General features: G+C 44.3%; 2 protein-coding genes across 3 annotated transcripts in view; one reads left to right on the top strand and one right to left on the bottom strand.

Annotated features, from left to right (window-relative positions):
* LOC126237173 (uncharacterized) overlaps positions 1-15,945 on the top strand; it is a 753,602-nt gene that overhangs the window by 102,200 nt on the left and 635,457 nt on the right. Inside the window, exon 1 of one of the 2 annotated variants that reach the window (XM_049947037.1) lies at positions 8,621-8,724. The exons of the other annotated variant lie outside the window; for it this stretch is intronic. The gene's annotated coding sequence lies outside the window, so the exon portion shown is untranslated. Of the gene's footprint in view, positions 1-8,620; positions 8,725-15,945 lie in introns of those variants that run through there. 2 annotated transcript variants of the gene reach the window in all.
* Positions 1-15,945, bottom strand: part of LOC126235410 (uncharacterized) — a 334,748-nt gene that overhangs the window by 135,772 nt on the left and 183,031 nt on the right. The gene's annotated exons all lie outside the window — the stretch shown is intronic.

The raw sequence follows: 15,945 nt of genomic DNA, 5'->3' as shown, positions 1-15,945 counted from the left end.
CATGATAGCTGTGGGTTACGTGAACACTATTGCGGATCATTTGCATCCCTTCTTGCCTGATGTCCTTCCCGACAGCGGCGGAGTCTTCCAGCAGGACAACTGACTGCGACACAAGTTCCGAATGGTTGCACAGTGGTTTGAAGATTACAAAAGTAAACTCACGTCGAGGCCTTGGCTCTCAAATTAACGCGATCTGAAACTGGCGTATGAGATGTTACCGGGCGCCAGCTCCGCGCTCACAAACCAGCAGTTCCTAATTCAAGGTAACTGCGTGACCTGTGCCCAGACATTTTGCGCCACATACTTCAATAAAACTGCAAGAGGCCTGACGAATCCATGCCACGGAGAATGCTGTACTCCTTTCCAAAGGTGGAGCAGCTCGCTATTAAACAGGTGAAATGAAATGTCGTGTGACTAGGGCCTCCCGTCGGGTAGACCGTTCGCCGTGTGCAAATCTTTCGATTTGACGCCACTTCGGCGACTTGCGCGACGATGGGGATGAAATGATGATGATTAGGACAACAGAACACCCAGTGCCTGAGCGGAGAAAATCTCCGACCCAGCCGGGAATCGAACCCGGGCCCTTAGGATTGACATGCTGTCGCGCTGACCACTCAGCTGCCGGGGGCGGACATTACACAGGTGATCATCATGTTTTGGCTCGTCATTGTATCTATCTCCTTTACATAGCAAATACACTTGCTTACACACACATGGTATCAATTATTCAAGTGACGCGTATTATTCCAATTATAAAACCACATGGTGAGTTCGGCATGACGTACTTGAACAACGCGAGATAACAAACACAAAGTACGAATAGCGATCAATAAGTAATAGTACAGATCATTTTTCTCGGCCCGTTTTGTTCGAAAAAATGAGGTATTTGTGTGGGACATCGTGGAGTACTCCCGCTTCAGCCCCTATAGTTTCGTGACGTTCCGATAGGTGGTGGCGCCAGACACAGCCTTGAAAATGGCGTTTGTAACGGAGATGCGTTCCAAGCAGAGAGCTGTCATTTTCTTTTCGCGGACCACCAGAGCATCGTAGATATTCGTAGGTGCTTGCAGAAAGTTTGCGGAGACCTGGCAGTGAACGAAAGCACGGTGAGTCGTTGGGCGAGTTGTCTGTCCTCATGACAAGGTCGCGTAGACTTGTCCGATGTCCCGCGTGCCGGTTGGCTGCATACAGCTAACTTCTGCATTGTTGAAAGGTCCAGACACTCTCCTCGAGGTGATCGACGGTTCACAATCAAACACATCGCCGCACAACTGGACGTCTATGATGATAATTCTGATACACTCGTCCACCAGTTGTGGTACTCAAATGAGAGTGCCCGCTGTATTCCTCGCTGCGTAACAGAAGACCGTAAAGAGTAACGACGGACCGTCTGTGCGGTATTGCTTGCACCTTACGAGTCTCATCGTGACACGTTTTTGTCGAACATCGTCACGGGCGGTGAAACATAGGGTCATGACTTCGGAAACAATCCATGGAGTGGCACCACAACACCTCTCCTCCGAAGAAAAAGTTCAGTGCTGCAGCCTCAACTAGTAAAGTTATGGCGACGGTATTATTCTTTTTGATGACCTCCCTGATGGTGCAAAGATGAACTCTGAAGTGTATTGTGCTACTCTCAGGAAATGCCTTGAGCGTGTTCGCCGTCGCAAAAATGAAAACGAACTTCTCGTTCTCCATGACAACGCAAGGCCTCACACAAATCTGAGCATCCGCGAGGAGCTCACAGGACTTCACTGGACTCTTCTTCCTCAGCCGCCGTGCAGCCCAGACCGCCAACTTTCCGGTTTCATCTGTTTGGCCCAGTGAAGGATGGTCTCCGCAGAAAGCAGTACGTGAATGATGGGGAGGTCATTGATGCAGCAAGGCGCTGGTCTCGACGTGACCAACAGAAAGGTAGGTCTACCATGCGGGGATACAGGCCGTCCCTGTAAGTCGGCGTAAGGCCGTCACGTTGGATGGAGATTATGTTGGAAAATAGGGTTTTGTAGCAACAAGAGTGGGCAGTAATATGGTGCACTGGAATACTGAATAAAACTAATCTACTTTCAGAAAAAAATGTGTTGCTGTACTTATTGAACATCCCTCATAATTGTCCGCCGCTGGTAGCTAAGTGGTCAGCGCGACGGAATGTCATGCTTAACGACCCGGCTTCGATTTCCGGCTGGGTTGGTAAATTTTCTCCACTCAGGGACTTGGTGTTGTGTTGTACTTATCATCATTTCATTTCCATCGACAAGCAAGTCGCCGAAGTGGCTTCAACTTGAAAGACTGTAAGTTAGATTGCCTCATGGTCACTAAGTGTAACTTGCGGAAAAAATTGGCGTTATGTGTAAGTTGCGTGAAGCTCACTTTGAATAAGAAAATCAGCGTAAAAGATTGGGTCGCCACACGACACACGACAAATAAAGGGTTCCGCCGAATCGGAAAATTAATTAATTTAATCATAATAAAAAATACTCATAGGAGAACATTCGTTGTACTATCACTCGTAAAGAATGGGATGTAACTACTAGTTTGGTCCAGGCATTGTTCACATGAATCAAATAAAGTAAATAATGCGTGTACACTGTGCATAAGAGCAGCTTGCAGCAGCATTCCTGAAAACAACATCTTTTCTAAAGAATTTGTTTTGAGTAAAAAGGGAACACTAATTACTGGACCTGTGCGCATAGAAACGCTGTGGATGGGCTAACAAGGAAACTACAAGGTAAATGGCGTAGGTAATAGGAACGTAATATCGGTACACAGGATAAGATTGGTGGCAAAATTGTTTATTCCTTAAAACATTAATGTGATGCATCTACACAACTGCTGTTGCCTGGTAACTAAGTACAATTTCTTGTGAAATGGTACACGATTCACAACACTCGTATGCCCACGTGGCTTGCGGAGACACAATTTATACATACGGTGGCCAAGTTTTAACCACATTAAACCACGCAGGCGTGAACAATTAACATTTTCCAGAAGGCACATTTGAGTAGACAAAGGGTGATGGCAGTGGGCCAACAAACTCTTAATATTAAACCATGTGGATGGCTTTCAACGAACATAAAGTAAATGAGACAAAGAAAATTCACGAAGAGGCAAAATTATTAAGGTTCAGGAAATATTAGAACGTATACAGACACAGTTGCAGGCAGACAAACATTCACACTGAACCGAGAAGGCACTTCTTACATATGCAACATCTTTGTGTTACTTTCTTCTTACGGATCAAAGTCTGCATTAGGAATCACACTGACCGTCTGCAAAAGCCTTGCATTCCTTGCTGCGACAAGATTCAAAAATGGTTCAAATGGCTCTGAGCACTATGGGACTTAACATCTATGGTCATCAGTCCCCTAGAACTTAGAACTACTTAAACCTAACTAAATTAAGGACATCACACAACACCCAGTCATCACGAGGCAGAGAAAATCCCTAACCCCGCCGGGAATCGAACCCGGGAACCCGGGCGCGGGAAGCGAGAACGCTACCGCACGACCACGAGCTGCGGACGCTGCAACAAGGTTAAACAAACTTTATAAGAAGAGACGTGAGACCAAAAGCTAAAAGCTCCCCTCTCGCTACGAGACAACGCGCCACGCGGTTAAACTAACTCACCCTCCTTCGAGGAGAGCTCGGCTGCAGACCCTCGGCGCGCTGGAGGCAGACTGACCGTCTCACACACTCCAACGTCTCCCACGCGATTCGGTGGCCAGGAAAACCCAGAGATGAGGCTTCCGCCACCAACCTAACATCGGTAACTTTCACGCAAGGGGAGCAAACCTCTTTGCCTACCTGAAAACTACAGTGTTTGGCCATTCTGTACAACTACCGCTGATTCTCTGCAGCGGACTAAACCACCGTATAGCAATATGAAACGCACCACATTCATTCACTCACGCCTGTCCGAGAGTTTTGTATCACTGGAAAGTAAATAAAATGATAATGAAAGGGGACTACAGCACCCTTTCAAGACTTGCACCAGGCGAACGGTCTACCCGACGGGAGGCCCTAGCCACTGGGCATTTACATTTTATCCCTCATATTAAAACACATAGTATCAAATTAAAGGGTGTATCGCAATTAATTCCGAAAACTGATACTGGTGAGAGTATATGATAATAGAATCAAAAACGTTTCAGCAAACACGACTCCGCAAATGTGTCGATTGCGAAATGACTGCAAATGTGTTTCTGTGAGCCTCCAATGATTTTACTTGGGGTGTTAAAAATGAATAGCAGTAGAATTTTTTTGTGTGCGCAAGAACAATTTATGGAACAAACGAATACAGGTTATATTACAGGTCTTCTGTGCACTTTTGTCATCGTTCTGTCAGCTTCCGTATTTGCGTAGCAAGTCGTTCTTTGGAAGTATATCGGCACCCCTGGTGGACAGCTGTATGAAGTTCATCATTGGTGGTGAACTTCTTACCCCGCATGACCTCTTTAATAGCGTCGAATACGGCATAGTCGCTATAAACCAGATCTGGCGAATAGGGAGGATGTGGTAGCACAGTAAACCCTAATTTACGCACTTGTCAACGGTCTGGCGACTGGCGTGTGACCGTGCGTTGTCATGCTGGAGCAGATCGCCAAGACCCCATTTTCTACGGCGTTATTGCCGAACGCGTCGCCAGAACTGGCGCAGTGAACTGCAGCACCTGTAACTGTCGAGGATTACTGTTTGTTTCCTAGCGAATAGTCACAGCTTTGATTTCTTGGGACGAGGGCTGTCAGTATGCTTAAGCTCCAGAGACTGGCATTTCTTTTCTGGAGTGTCGTGAAGCGACCGTGATTCGTCGACGGTGACCAGACACTCAAAGAACTCTGCTGGATCTGCACTGTACTGTTGTACCAACTGTTGGCATACTTCGAGACACTTTTGTTTCTGTGAGGTGGTGAGAGAATGGGGCAGTCATTGCGCGCACACCTTCTTGATCTTTAAATCATCGTCTATGCTGGTGTCGAGAGTTCCCCGTAGTAGACATGTTGCCTTCTCTAGTTCTTCAAACGTGATTCGCCTTTACACCATTATCAAGTCATTGACACGCCGGGCATTGTTTGGATTTCGTGGAGTTGCTGGACGCCCAGTGCTTTTGCTTTTCCAGCACAGTCCCTGCCGTCTCTGAACTCTGGTACCCAACGAAACACGGATCTGCGACTTGGTGCTGTTTCCCCACTTATGGCTACTAATAACTTGATGCCTGAAGCAGCCACTTCTTCCCACTAGAGAAACCGCTCTGTCCACCGTTGCCGTACTTGTCTAATGGTTCCATGTAGTCTTGTGGATGTCCGGCAGGTATTCGCAAGTTGGAACAAGTGCTGCTGCAATGCGCCACCTGTGGAAAGCTGCAACCCATCTGGTGGTGGTAGACAGTACTTCAGTCTATCTTGACGCATATGTCGACACACATTTCAAACCTACTTTGGACGAGTTGTAGCGACAGTGCGAATCAGTACTGAATGAACTAAATAGTGAGGAAAGTCATCGTTAATACAAGGTTTTTTATGCTTGGGGAATGTGGTAGAGGCATGATAAGGCACCGGAATATTTTGCAACGGTGTAACACACGTCCAACGCATAAATATTGTCCAAGACAAATAGGTCGATCAGGTCCCGCACCTTTTTCTCCAAGATTACCTGACCTAAATTCTTTGGATTTTTCTTACTGGTTTGGTCTCAAATGGTAAATGCACAACACTACTGCTGATGACAATTGAATAATCGGAGCAGTTAACTGTACAGTCTTGCCAAGATTTACGAAATGATCGACGGGTGTCTGGAAGAATTCGTAATTCTCATACTGATGCGAGAACGACACGTGAACATTTCCATTCACAAGTACGCGCATACAATAAATTTTGGCATGTAATCTGCCGAAGCAATATTGTATTTCTTATAAAGGCCGCGGTTCCAACTGGAGCCCAACTGGATGGCGCTTTAATCGAAAAGTTTACATTTCAAACACACTCTAAGGAAAAAACAAACAAATAAATAAAATAACGGCGGACACGAAGAAACTATCCGAATTGAACGGAAAACGGTAGATGTGATGCACATGTACAGACAAACAAATGATTACAGCTGCAGAAAAAGTGAATTATTTATCCAAGAGAAAGAGTTTCACAAAATGATCAAGTCAATAACGCGTTGGTCCACTTCTGGCCCTTTAAGAACAGTTATTCGGCTTGGCATTGATTTATAGAGGCTAACGGCTTCGCCTCAGTGCATTTCCATGAAGAGCAACAAAAGGTTGTCGACGTACCGTTGTGCTGTAAGGGTACCGGTTCCCGTCACATCACCAAAGTTGAGCACTGACGGCCTGCGGTAGCACTTGGATGGGTGACCACCTGGCCTGCAGAGAGCTGTTGGCAAGCGGGGTGCACTTGTCAGGCAAACTGAGGAGCTACTTGCTTGAGAAGTAGAGGCTCCTGCCTCATAAACCGACATACGGCCGGGAGAGCGGTGTGTTGATCACAAGCCCCTCCATATCCGCAGCCAGTGACGCTTGTGGGCTGAAGATGGCACGGCTGCCGGTCGGTACTGTTAGGCCTTCATTGGTGTTCGGGAGAAGTTTAGTTTTTATTGATTCATAGAGTTGTTGCATGTCCTATTCAGCCATATCATGGCAAATTTCGTCCAATTGGCACGTTAGATCGTCAATATCCCGATGTGGTTTGAGGACCTTCCGATAATATTCCAGACATTGGGGAGAGATCCGACGGCCTTGACGGCCAAGTTAAAGTTTGGCAAGGACAAAGCCGAGCAGTAGGAACTCTTGCAGTGTGCAGACGGGAAATGTAAGAGTAGGATGCCTTTCCATGAAGAGCAACAAAACGGGCTTTGAATGTCGTCGACGTACCGTTATACTGTAAGGGTGCCGCGGATGACAACCATAGAGGTCCTGCTATGAAATGAAATGGCATCCCAGTCCATCAGTCCTGGTGATCGGGCCGTATGGCGGTCGACAGTCAGTTTGGTTCCCACCACTGTCCAGGGCGTTTGCAGACAAATCTTCTCTGGTCATCGGGGCTCAGTTAGAGCCGTGACTCATCACTGAAGGCAATTCTACTCCAGTCAGTGAGAGTCTAGGACGAAGACGTGTCTAGAGGCGCCTTGGACAGCGGTGGGACACCAACCTGACTGTCGCCTTCTAAAGGCCCCGACAAGGAGTTATGGTTTGGGTCGACATTTCATTTCATAGCACGACCCCTTTGGTTGTCATCCGCGCTGCAGTCATGGACTGTACGGCTGATCCCGGCGGAGCTTCGAGTCCTCCCTCGGGCATGGGTGTGTGTGTTTGTCCTTAAGATAATTTAGGTTAAGTAGTGTTTAAGCTTAGGGACTGATGACCTTAGCAGTTAAATCCCATAAGGTTTCACACACATTTGAACTTTATTTTTTGTTGTCATCCGCGGCACCCTTAAGCACAGAGTACGTCGACGATGTTCTACGCCCTGTTTTGTTGCCCCTCGTGGCAAGCCATCCTGGTTTTACATTTCAGCAAGATAATGCCCATCCACAGACGGCGATAGTTTCCACTGCTTGTCCTCGTGTTTGCCAAAACCTGTCTTTTGGACAGCAAGGTTGTCGGATCTCTCCTCAATTGAGAACGTTTCGAGCATTGCGGTCAGGGCCCTCCAATCATTCCGGGATTTTGACGATCTAACCCGCCAGTTGGACAGAATTTGGCACGATATCCGTCAGGAAGACATCCAACAACTCTGTCAATCGTTGCAAACCCGAATATCTGCTTGCATAAATGCCAGAGGTAGACCAACGCGTCACCTGTTCAAGTTGTGAGCCCCTTTCTCATAAATGTATCATCCATGCGATTTCAGTCTTTCTCGGCGTATTCCACTGATGAATTCTTCTCTGGTTATCAGCCGAGTGGTGGCGTCTTCTTGTCGCAACGTTTCAATGAGTTTCGTACCCAGCATCTTCTGGCGAATATGATGGGTACGAAACGTTGCGATAAGACGACGCCGCCACTCGACTGGTAACCCGAGAAGAATTCATCTATGTGTCATCCATTTTTTCTGAACTTGCAATCATTTGTTTGTCTGTACATGTACATCGCACCTACCGATTTCTGTTCCTTGCAGATAGTTCTTTCGTGGTGCATCGCTTTTTCTTTTTTGTCTTAGTGTGTCCTTTCGTTCAAAGTAGGACATTAAATTGGGTTGTAGTCAGTGGCGACTCGAAACCACAATCTCCCAATTAGCTCGACTCGTGTTTACCAACATGTTTTCGCTTCTATTGTAAACGTACTCACATATGTGTCTACTGAATTAATTACGACCAATTCGGTATAAACAATAACTTAATAAACTGAAATCTTCTTACCATCTTGTATTTCTGTCACGGAATTGACGGAAGAGCTTGTCATTGTCAGGATTCCGCTTTCAGCGCCGCAAGGAAATTCGAAAAGTGTGATGTTCGCTGTTGCTAGGAGCTATTCCGCGCTGAACGACTGTTGATCGAAAAACTGACACGTGCGAGTGGCTCGGGCGAGACCAGCTGGCTAGCTTTCAGCGCAGCACGAGCCGATAGTGAGAGAGGATTGTCGCTGTCGCAGCAGCTGAGCGTGCGCAACGGGATCAGCGCATCTGCTGCTGTTGTAACGTAACGCTGGCGGGACGTAATCCGGCGCCGGCACGCGCCGGCCTCCGTGCTCCCAGTCGCACCGCCGTTGCCTCGCTCCACACCTGACAGGTTAGCGGCAGCTGCTGACTGCGCCTAACGCTTGCATACCAAGTTCCTAACACATTTATTTTACTAAAGAACTAAGTTAAATTTTATTGTGTTCAAATGTGTGTGAAATCTTACGGGACTTAACTGCTAAGATCATCAGTCCATAAGCTTACACACTACTTAACCAAAATTATCCTAAGTACAAATACACACACCCATGCCCGAGGGAGGACTCGAACCTCCGCCGGGACCAGCCGCACGGTCCATGACTGCAGCGCCCCAGACCGCTCGGCTAATCCCGCGCGGCCTACAATTTTATTGTCAGTCATTACTCCTCTGACTGGTTTGGTGCGGGCCGCCACAAATTCCTCTCCTCTGCCAACCTTGTCGTACCGGAGTACCACTTTTACTCAACGACATCAATTATTTCTTGAGAATATTGCAATATCTGTCTTCCCCTGCAGTTTTTGGTGTCTGCAGCTCTCACAATTACCATATTCGTTATTCTTTGATGTCTTAACCTAAGTCCTATTATCCTGACTCTCCTTTTTGTCAATGCTTTCGTCACCGATTGTGCGGAGAACCTTCTTGTTTCTGTTTCCAACATCATTTTGTACCATATCTCGGCTATGTCAGGTACCGTGGAGTTTTATTCCCTGATATCTTAGCCCATTTCTTATCATCCTGTCTCTTCTTGCCAATGTTTTCTATATGTACCTTTCCTATCGGGTTCTTACCTCAGATGCTTCGAGTCTCTTCTTCTCCGTTTTCCCCACAGTCTATGATTCACTTCCACACAATGTTGTACTCCAGACGTACAGTCTCAGATGCTTATTCTTCAAATTAAAACTGATGTTCGATATTACTAGATTTCTTAAACTTAGGAATGTTCTCTTTGTTTGAGCTAGTCTGCTTCTTATATCCTCCTTACTTCGGCTGTCACATGTTATTTTGCTCCCAAGATAGCAGGACTTCTTCACTTGCTCTATATTGTCGTCACCACTTTTGGTGTTAAGTTTTATTGCTAATCTCATTTCCTCTGCTCCTCATTGCCTCCTCGTTTACCCTCAAGCTATATTTTCCACTCATTAGACCGCTTCAGTCGGCAGATCCTATATTTCTTCTTCTCTTTCACTGAGAATAGCTATGTCATCAGCAATTCTTTTCATTGATGTCCTTTCAACCTGAATTTTAATCCCACTTCTGAAACTTTTAGTCGGCAGCTGTGGTCGAGTGGTTCTAGGCGCTTCAGTCCAGAACCGCGTTGCTGCTACGGTCTCAGGTTCGAATCCTGCCTCGGGCATGGATATGTGTGATGTCCTTAGGTTAGTTAGGTTTAAGTAGTTCTAAGTCTAGGGGACTAATGACCTCAGATGTTAAGTCCCCTGGTCCTTAGAGCCATTTGAACCATTTTGAAACGTTTGTTTTATCTCCATCATTGCTCTTCGACGCACCGATTTAACAGCAGCGGCGAGAGACTGCATTCTTGCCTTACACTCTTTTTAATCGTAGCACTTCGTTCTTAGTCTTCTATTCTTATTGTTCCGTCCTGGTTCGTGTATATATTGTGTATTTACCTATCTTCCCCTTCAGCTTGTGCCCATTTTTTGAGAATTTTGAAAATCGTGCACCGATTTACACTGTCGAATACTTTTCTAACTCAACAAATCCGATGAATGCGTCTTGATGTTTCTTAAGTCTTGTTTGTATTATCAAGCGCAGCATCACAACTGCCTCTCTACTTCCCATCCATTTCCGAAAACAAAACTCATTGTCACCCAAAACATCCTCAGTTTTCATTTCCGTTATTCGTGTCAGCAGATTGAATGCATGAACTGTTAAGCTGATTGTGCGATAGTTCTCATACGTATCTGACCTCGCTACACTCTCGGCATTGTGTGGACGACATATTTTCGAAAGTCTGATGGTATCTCACCAGTCTCATAGAGTCCCAAACCAACGTCAGTAGTCTTATAGTTGCCAGTCCTCCTCGGCAACGGTTTTAGATGCTGCAAAGGAATGTTATCTGTCCTGTGCGCCATATTTGATCTCAAGTCTTCCACACCTCTCTTACACTGTGCCTGTAACACTGGATCCTTTGTAACTTTCGCAAAGACTCCCATTTCTTCTTCCTTCACGTTATCACACACTTACGCCTCTTTGTAGCAGCTCCCAGCGTATTCTTTCCACGCATCTGCCCTCTCCTCTGGCACTGACAGTGGAATTCATTTTTCTTAATCCTGACACCTTTGCTTTTAACTTTGAGTTGTGGCTTTTCTATATGCTGAATTAGTCCTTCCGGTGGTCAATTATTTTTCGATTTCTTCACATTTTCCTGCTTCAGTTTCGCCCTTACTTCCCTCTTTATACAGGAGTAAATTTCAGCCGAACTAATTTTAGTGCAACTCCTTTCAAATTGTAGTTATTGGCGGTAACCAAGATGGTGATGGCCGTTACACAGGCTCCTTCGTTTGAAGGATGCAGGAGCACAGGGATAGTCTGCGGAAAGGAGCAGCCAGGTAATGGCAAGCTAACAAATCCGGAGAGCTTCCTCAGAGCTCGTCTGTAAGTGGGACAGAGCTTTTAGTATGAACAGCTGTTTAGGGTGATAAATAAAAAATAATATCTACCATGACAGTCAGCTGTTTTCTTCCTGGGACCAAGTCCTTAAGCGGACTGGTCCGCGATTACCAAGGGAAACCTTGAAAAAATTTTCAGTTTTCTAAACAGTGTAACTGACAACAACCTTGCCGCAGTGGTAACACTGGTTCCCGTCAAATCACCGAAGTTAACCGCGTCGCACTTGGATGGGTGACCATTCGGTCTGTCCAGCGCTGTTGGCAAGCGGGGTGCACTCAGCCCTTGTGAGGCAAACTGAGGAGCTACTTCACTGAGAAGTAGCGGCTCCGGTCACGAAAACTGACGACGGCCGGGAGAGCGGTGTGCTGACCACATGCCCCTCCGTATCCGCATCCAGTGACGCCTGTGGGCTGAGGATGACACGGCGGCCGATTGGTACCGTTGGGCCTTCATGGCCTGTTCGGGTGGAGTTTAGTTTTAAACAGTGTAACTCAAAGAATAAGATTTGTAGCCTCATATAATGTTTACCATCTTTTAAGACATCTCTTGAGAACTTCTTTATGTATGTACCACAACTTGAGCTCTTACACTTTATTTAATTATTTTTTTTTTGTTGCAAGTGAAATAATCCATGATAATTATTTATGTACATCATAGGTACACATTATTCAAAATACAAACAAAAAAGAAGGTTTATTTTTTCCTATAAGTTGTTTACACTATTATCTTTCAGGCACACTACTGAATAGATGGTGCTGTCATAAATTGTGATAAAAAAAGGTTTTAAGTCTGATTATCAGAACTTTTGGGAATGAATTCAGTTTTTTTTTCAAAAACATTTTATTTTCAAAGTCACAAGAGTAGTCTACTTTTTAGTAAATCATGTTTTAAGACAGTATATAAAATTTCAGCTCACAATCTTCTATAGTTTTTAGCCAAAGTGTACCAAAACATGAAGTAATTTAACTTCCGGGAAATTCAAGTTAAAGTTAAAACTTGCTTTTTCTATTAAACTTGCGTGGCACTAATACATCCCACGTCCATATTCATCTTGTTCCCTGTATTGTTTTTCCTCCCTTCTCTTTTTCATACTTCTTCTTCTCATTCTTGCTTCCAACACTGATTTTTCTGCTTCAAAGTGTCTCCTTTGGTCACTGGCTATTAGAGCTCTGTGCATATTTAGTACACCAGGCACTCCCATCAGTCCCATAACATTAAGCCTTCACACTGCACCGTCACTGAAACATAGAACAGCATCTAGCACACCTATTTTCAAGTATTTAGTCCTACTAGAACAGTTTTTAGTATTTGTTCCCATATGCAAAAAATGGTTCAAATGGCTCTGAGCACTATGGGACTCAACTGCTGTGGTCATTAGTCCCCTAGAATTTAGAACTACTTAAACCTAACTAACCTAAGGACATCACAAACATCTATGCCCGAGGCAGGATTCGAACCTGCGACCGTAGTAGTCACACGGTTCCGGACTGCGCGTCTAGAACCGCGAGACCACCGCGGCCGGCTTCCCATATGCAATTATTGAAAGTTTCGTTTGGATTTTGAGTCCTACCACGCAAATATTTCTCTAATAATCTTGTGTCACTTAGATTTTATAACTTTCATTATAGCAAATGGCAAAGAATGTTTATGGTTGTAGGTCTCACCTTGAGTAACAGCTCTATCGTAGCCACACCATGAATCACTGACAGGTGGTCAGAATGCATGACATGGGTTGTCATCTGTGGAGGGTTTATGAAAGAAGGTAACCCATATTCCCTTTTTCATTCCCCCAAGATCATTTTTATTTTGTCCATAATAATACTGCAACCTGTCGATTTCTTCGTCTGTAATCTTACCACGTCCACTAATGCGCTTACAATTACCTAATTTCTTTCCCTTCAAATTCCTCTTCAAGCTCCCCGATCTTGTACCTAACATTTTGTGGACATGTCCATCACATTCCATTTTTTCAATTTTTGTGGCAGCATAAGGTTTGGATCCACAGACTTCTTGGTACCATTTTGAGTCTCCATCTCCTAGCTAAGATGCATACATCACAATATTTCTCCACTGATCTGTGAAATATGTTCACAACACCTTGAGGTTCCATCTCTCCACTATACCTACCAAAATTAATCAAACATTTATGATTTTCAGTTCCAACAGTACAACCATGACAGTACTTGGTGATACATGTACGTACATTCCACGTCAGTGACTTTACCATTGTCCAAGGAGGTAGCTGTCACTACACCATTTAGGGAACTATGGCCTCTTCGTTGCCACGATGTATCCAGGGCTGCAGACGTACACATATTACTGTCTGTCACGTCTATACTTTCCTGAACAGCATTTTTCTTACTACTGTTTGCTACTTCTTCTAAAGTCTGTAGAATCATTTTATTGTCTCTGTCAAACCTTGTAGGGGGAGGTAAGTCCATAACAGCACAGCAAATTTGTGAACTTCTGTACCCTTTGGCAGTACACCTCGTAGCATAAGCAAGTTTAATATTTGTGTTATATACTCTCTGTTTAATTACGCCAAAATTACAAACAATTCTTAATTTTGATGCACAACCTCTTCTAGCACGTATGTCCTCAACTACCTTCAGACCACTCTTGGCACATTCCTTACACTGCAAAGCTTTATTTATTAGTTCGGACAGAGCAGAGAGTTCAACAATAACACAGCCTGAATCAATAGTTGGCGTCTCAATATTATCAGCATTAATACTGTCAAGCCCATTGTCCAAATATTTCACTTTTAGCTTCGAAGCACTTGGAGTAGTTGAAGCTGATTAATTGTTGTATCACGTTGTATTTCAGTATTAGCAGAGTTAATCTGTTTGGTGAACCTATTTCCATAAAATTTCCTTTGTTTAACACCGAACTTCTTAATTCTTCCCATTGCTTTCAAGTGAAATAAGAAACCTACGCACACAATTATTTCGCTGTAAACAAAATATTCGCTCCGAACCAACAGCAAACAAAGACTAAACTCTCTGTATAAACAAAGGATAAGCGACTGTAGAGCTTTCGCAAGTTAGCCAACTTAAGGGACCAAAAAGTCATAAAAACGAAACAAATGAGAGCAAAGCTTTATTTTTAATAGAGCTGACTGTGTGCCATTGGGACGTCGTGGTGTGTGCAGTCACTTTTAAATTCCTCTAATTTCGGTACTTTCTGTGGTCAATTTTCCTGGAAGTAAACTTTTTCTCGTTCAGGAAACTGCGGAGAATTTTTTAAGACAAAAATTAAAAAATCGATTTTTTGACAGTTGTTCAGGTGTAAGTCCCCTTAAGTAGGATCCAACAAGGTAATTTAGCGTCACTTTTGTTGCTACTCTGGAGCAGTCAGCACGTAGCGTCCGCGTAGTAGTGTCCACACGCACACAGCCTCGTGCTAGGCGCCATGTTCACGAAAGTCTCGCTCTAAGGCTCACGCACTTATAGGATTATTTAATTTTCATTTCGTTTATTCAGGACTGAATGTAAAACCAGTTCGCTGTCAACCTGAAACAGGTCCTATACCGGGTGGTTATAATTATCTAATCACGGAGGTTTAGTGTCAGCTGTAATTATCGTATGGCAGCGAAACTTGGAAGATGTGCTGCTGCTTTAGTGCGGAACTGATTTACTCTGGAAAACAAATTAGTTCCATCTTTGGCCACCATGTGCAAATCTAGCGCCACACACCTTTTTTATGACGGTGTGACATCTACGCTGTCATTTGACAAGCCATAACGTGAGTGAACAGTATGGCTTTCAAGAAGAGAGGCCTTGCTCTATTAGTGAAACTGTTTTATGTGAACGGCAGCTATTACAGTGCTGCAATGAGAGAGTATCGTCGACTGAAAGATCTGAGGAGAGACCAGATGTCATCAAATGGTTCAAAGAAGATGATAATGAAATTCTAAAACATGCTGACCGCTCAGCACGTGCCCCGGGTATTGTCAGTGCTCGCGCAGTGTCACGGGAATTGTGCATGCCATAGTCAACAGTACGGAAAGTTTTGCTGTCTGTTTTACACTGGTATCCGTACAAGATCCAGATGGTGCAGCAGCTGAAGGGCACGGTGAATACACAGAACTATCGAATTTGGAGCACTGTTAAACCGCGTGTTGTGCACGAAGAGCCACCACCGTCTCCGTTTGAGACTGTGTGGTGTGGATTCAAGAGCATCTTTATTCTTGGTCCGTTCTTCGTTGAGGAGGATACACCCAGATGGCCTGTCTTAGATTAGATTAGATTCATTTTTCGTTCCATAGACCCAAAAAAATTAGATTATTCTCGTGGATATGGAACATGTCAAAAACTACAACATAAAAAACATAAAACATTTGAATAGAATACTTACTACCTTGGTCATTTCTAAAGAGATTGTCACAATAGGTGAATACATTGCAGTAGACTGGAACTGCTAATATTTACAGAATTAATACTCTGTCAGAATGAAACATCGTTATGCGCCATCAATAAATTTATCATACACAAAATACCTAATCTTGACTGTTGTGACCAAGTGCTATCAAAACTGAAATCTAGTAGACATTTTTACTTAAGCTGGTCTAACAGTCCCTGTTAAGATATTCATCCATACAGTAGAAGGAGCTGCCTATCAAAAAAGTCTTACAAACTCTGTATAAACCGTGTTTTATCTGAA

Source organism: Schistocerca nitens, chromosome 2 (genome assembly GCF_023898315.1).
Source record: "Schistocerca nitens isolate TAMUIC-IGC-003100 chromosome 2, iqSchNite1.1, whole genome shotgun sequence".
Lineage (NCBI taxonomy): Eukaryota > Metazoa > Arthropoda > Insecta > Orthoptera > Acrididae > Schistocerca > Schistocerca nitens.
The sequence above is the reverse complement of the archived record's forward strand: the minus strand, read 5'-3'. Positions and strand labels throughout refer to the sequence as shown.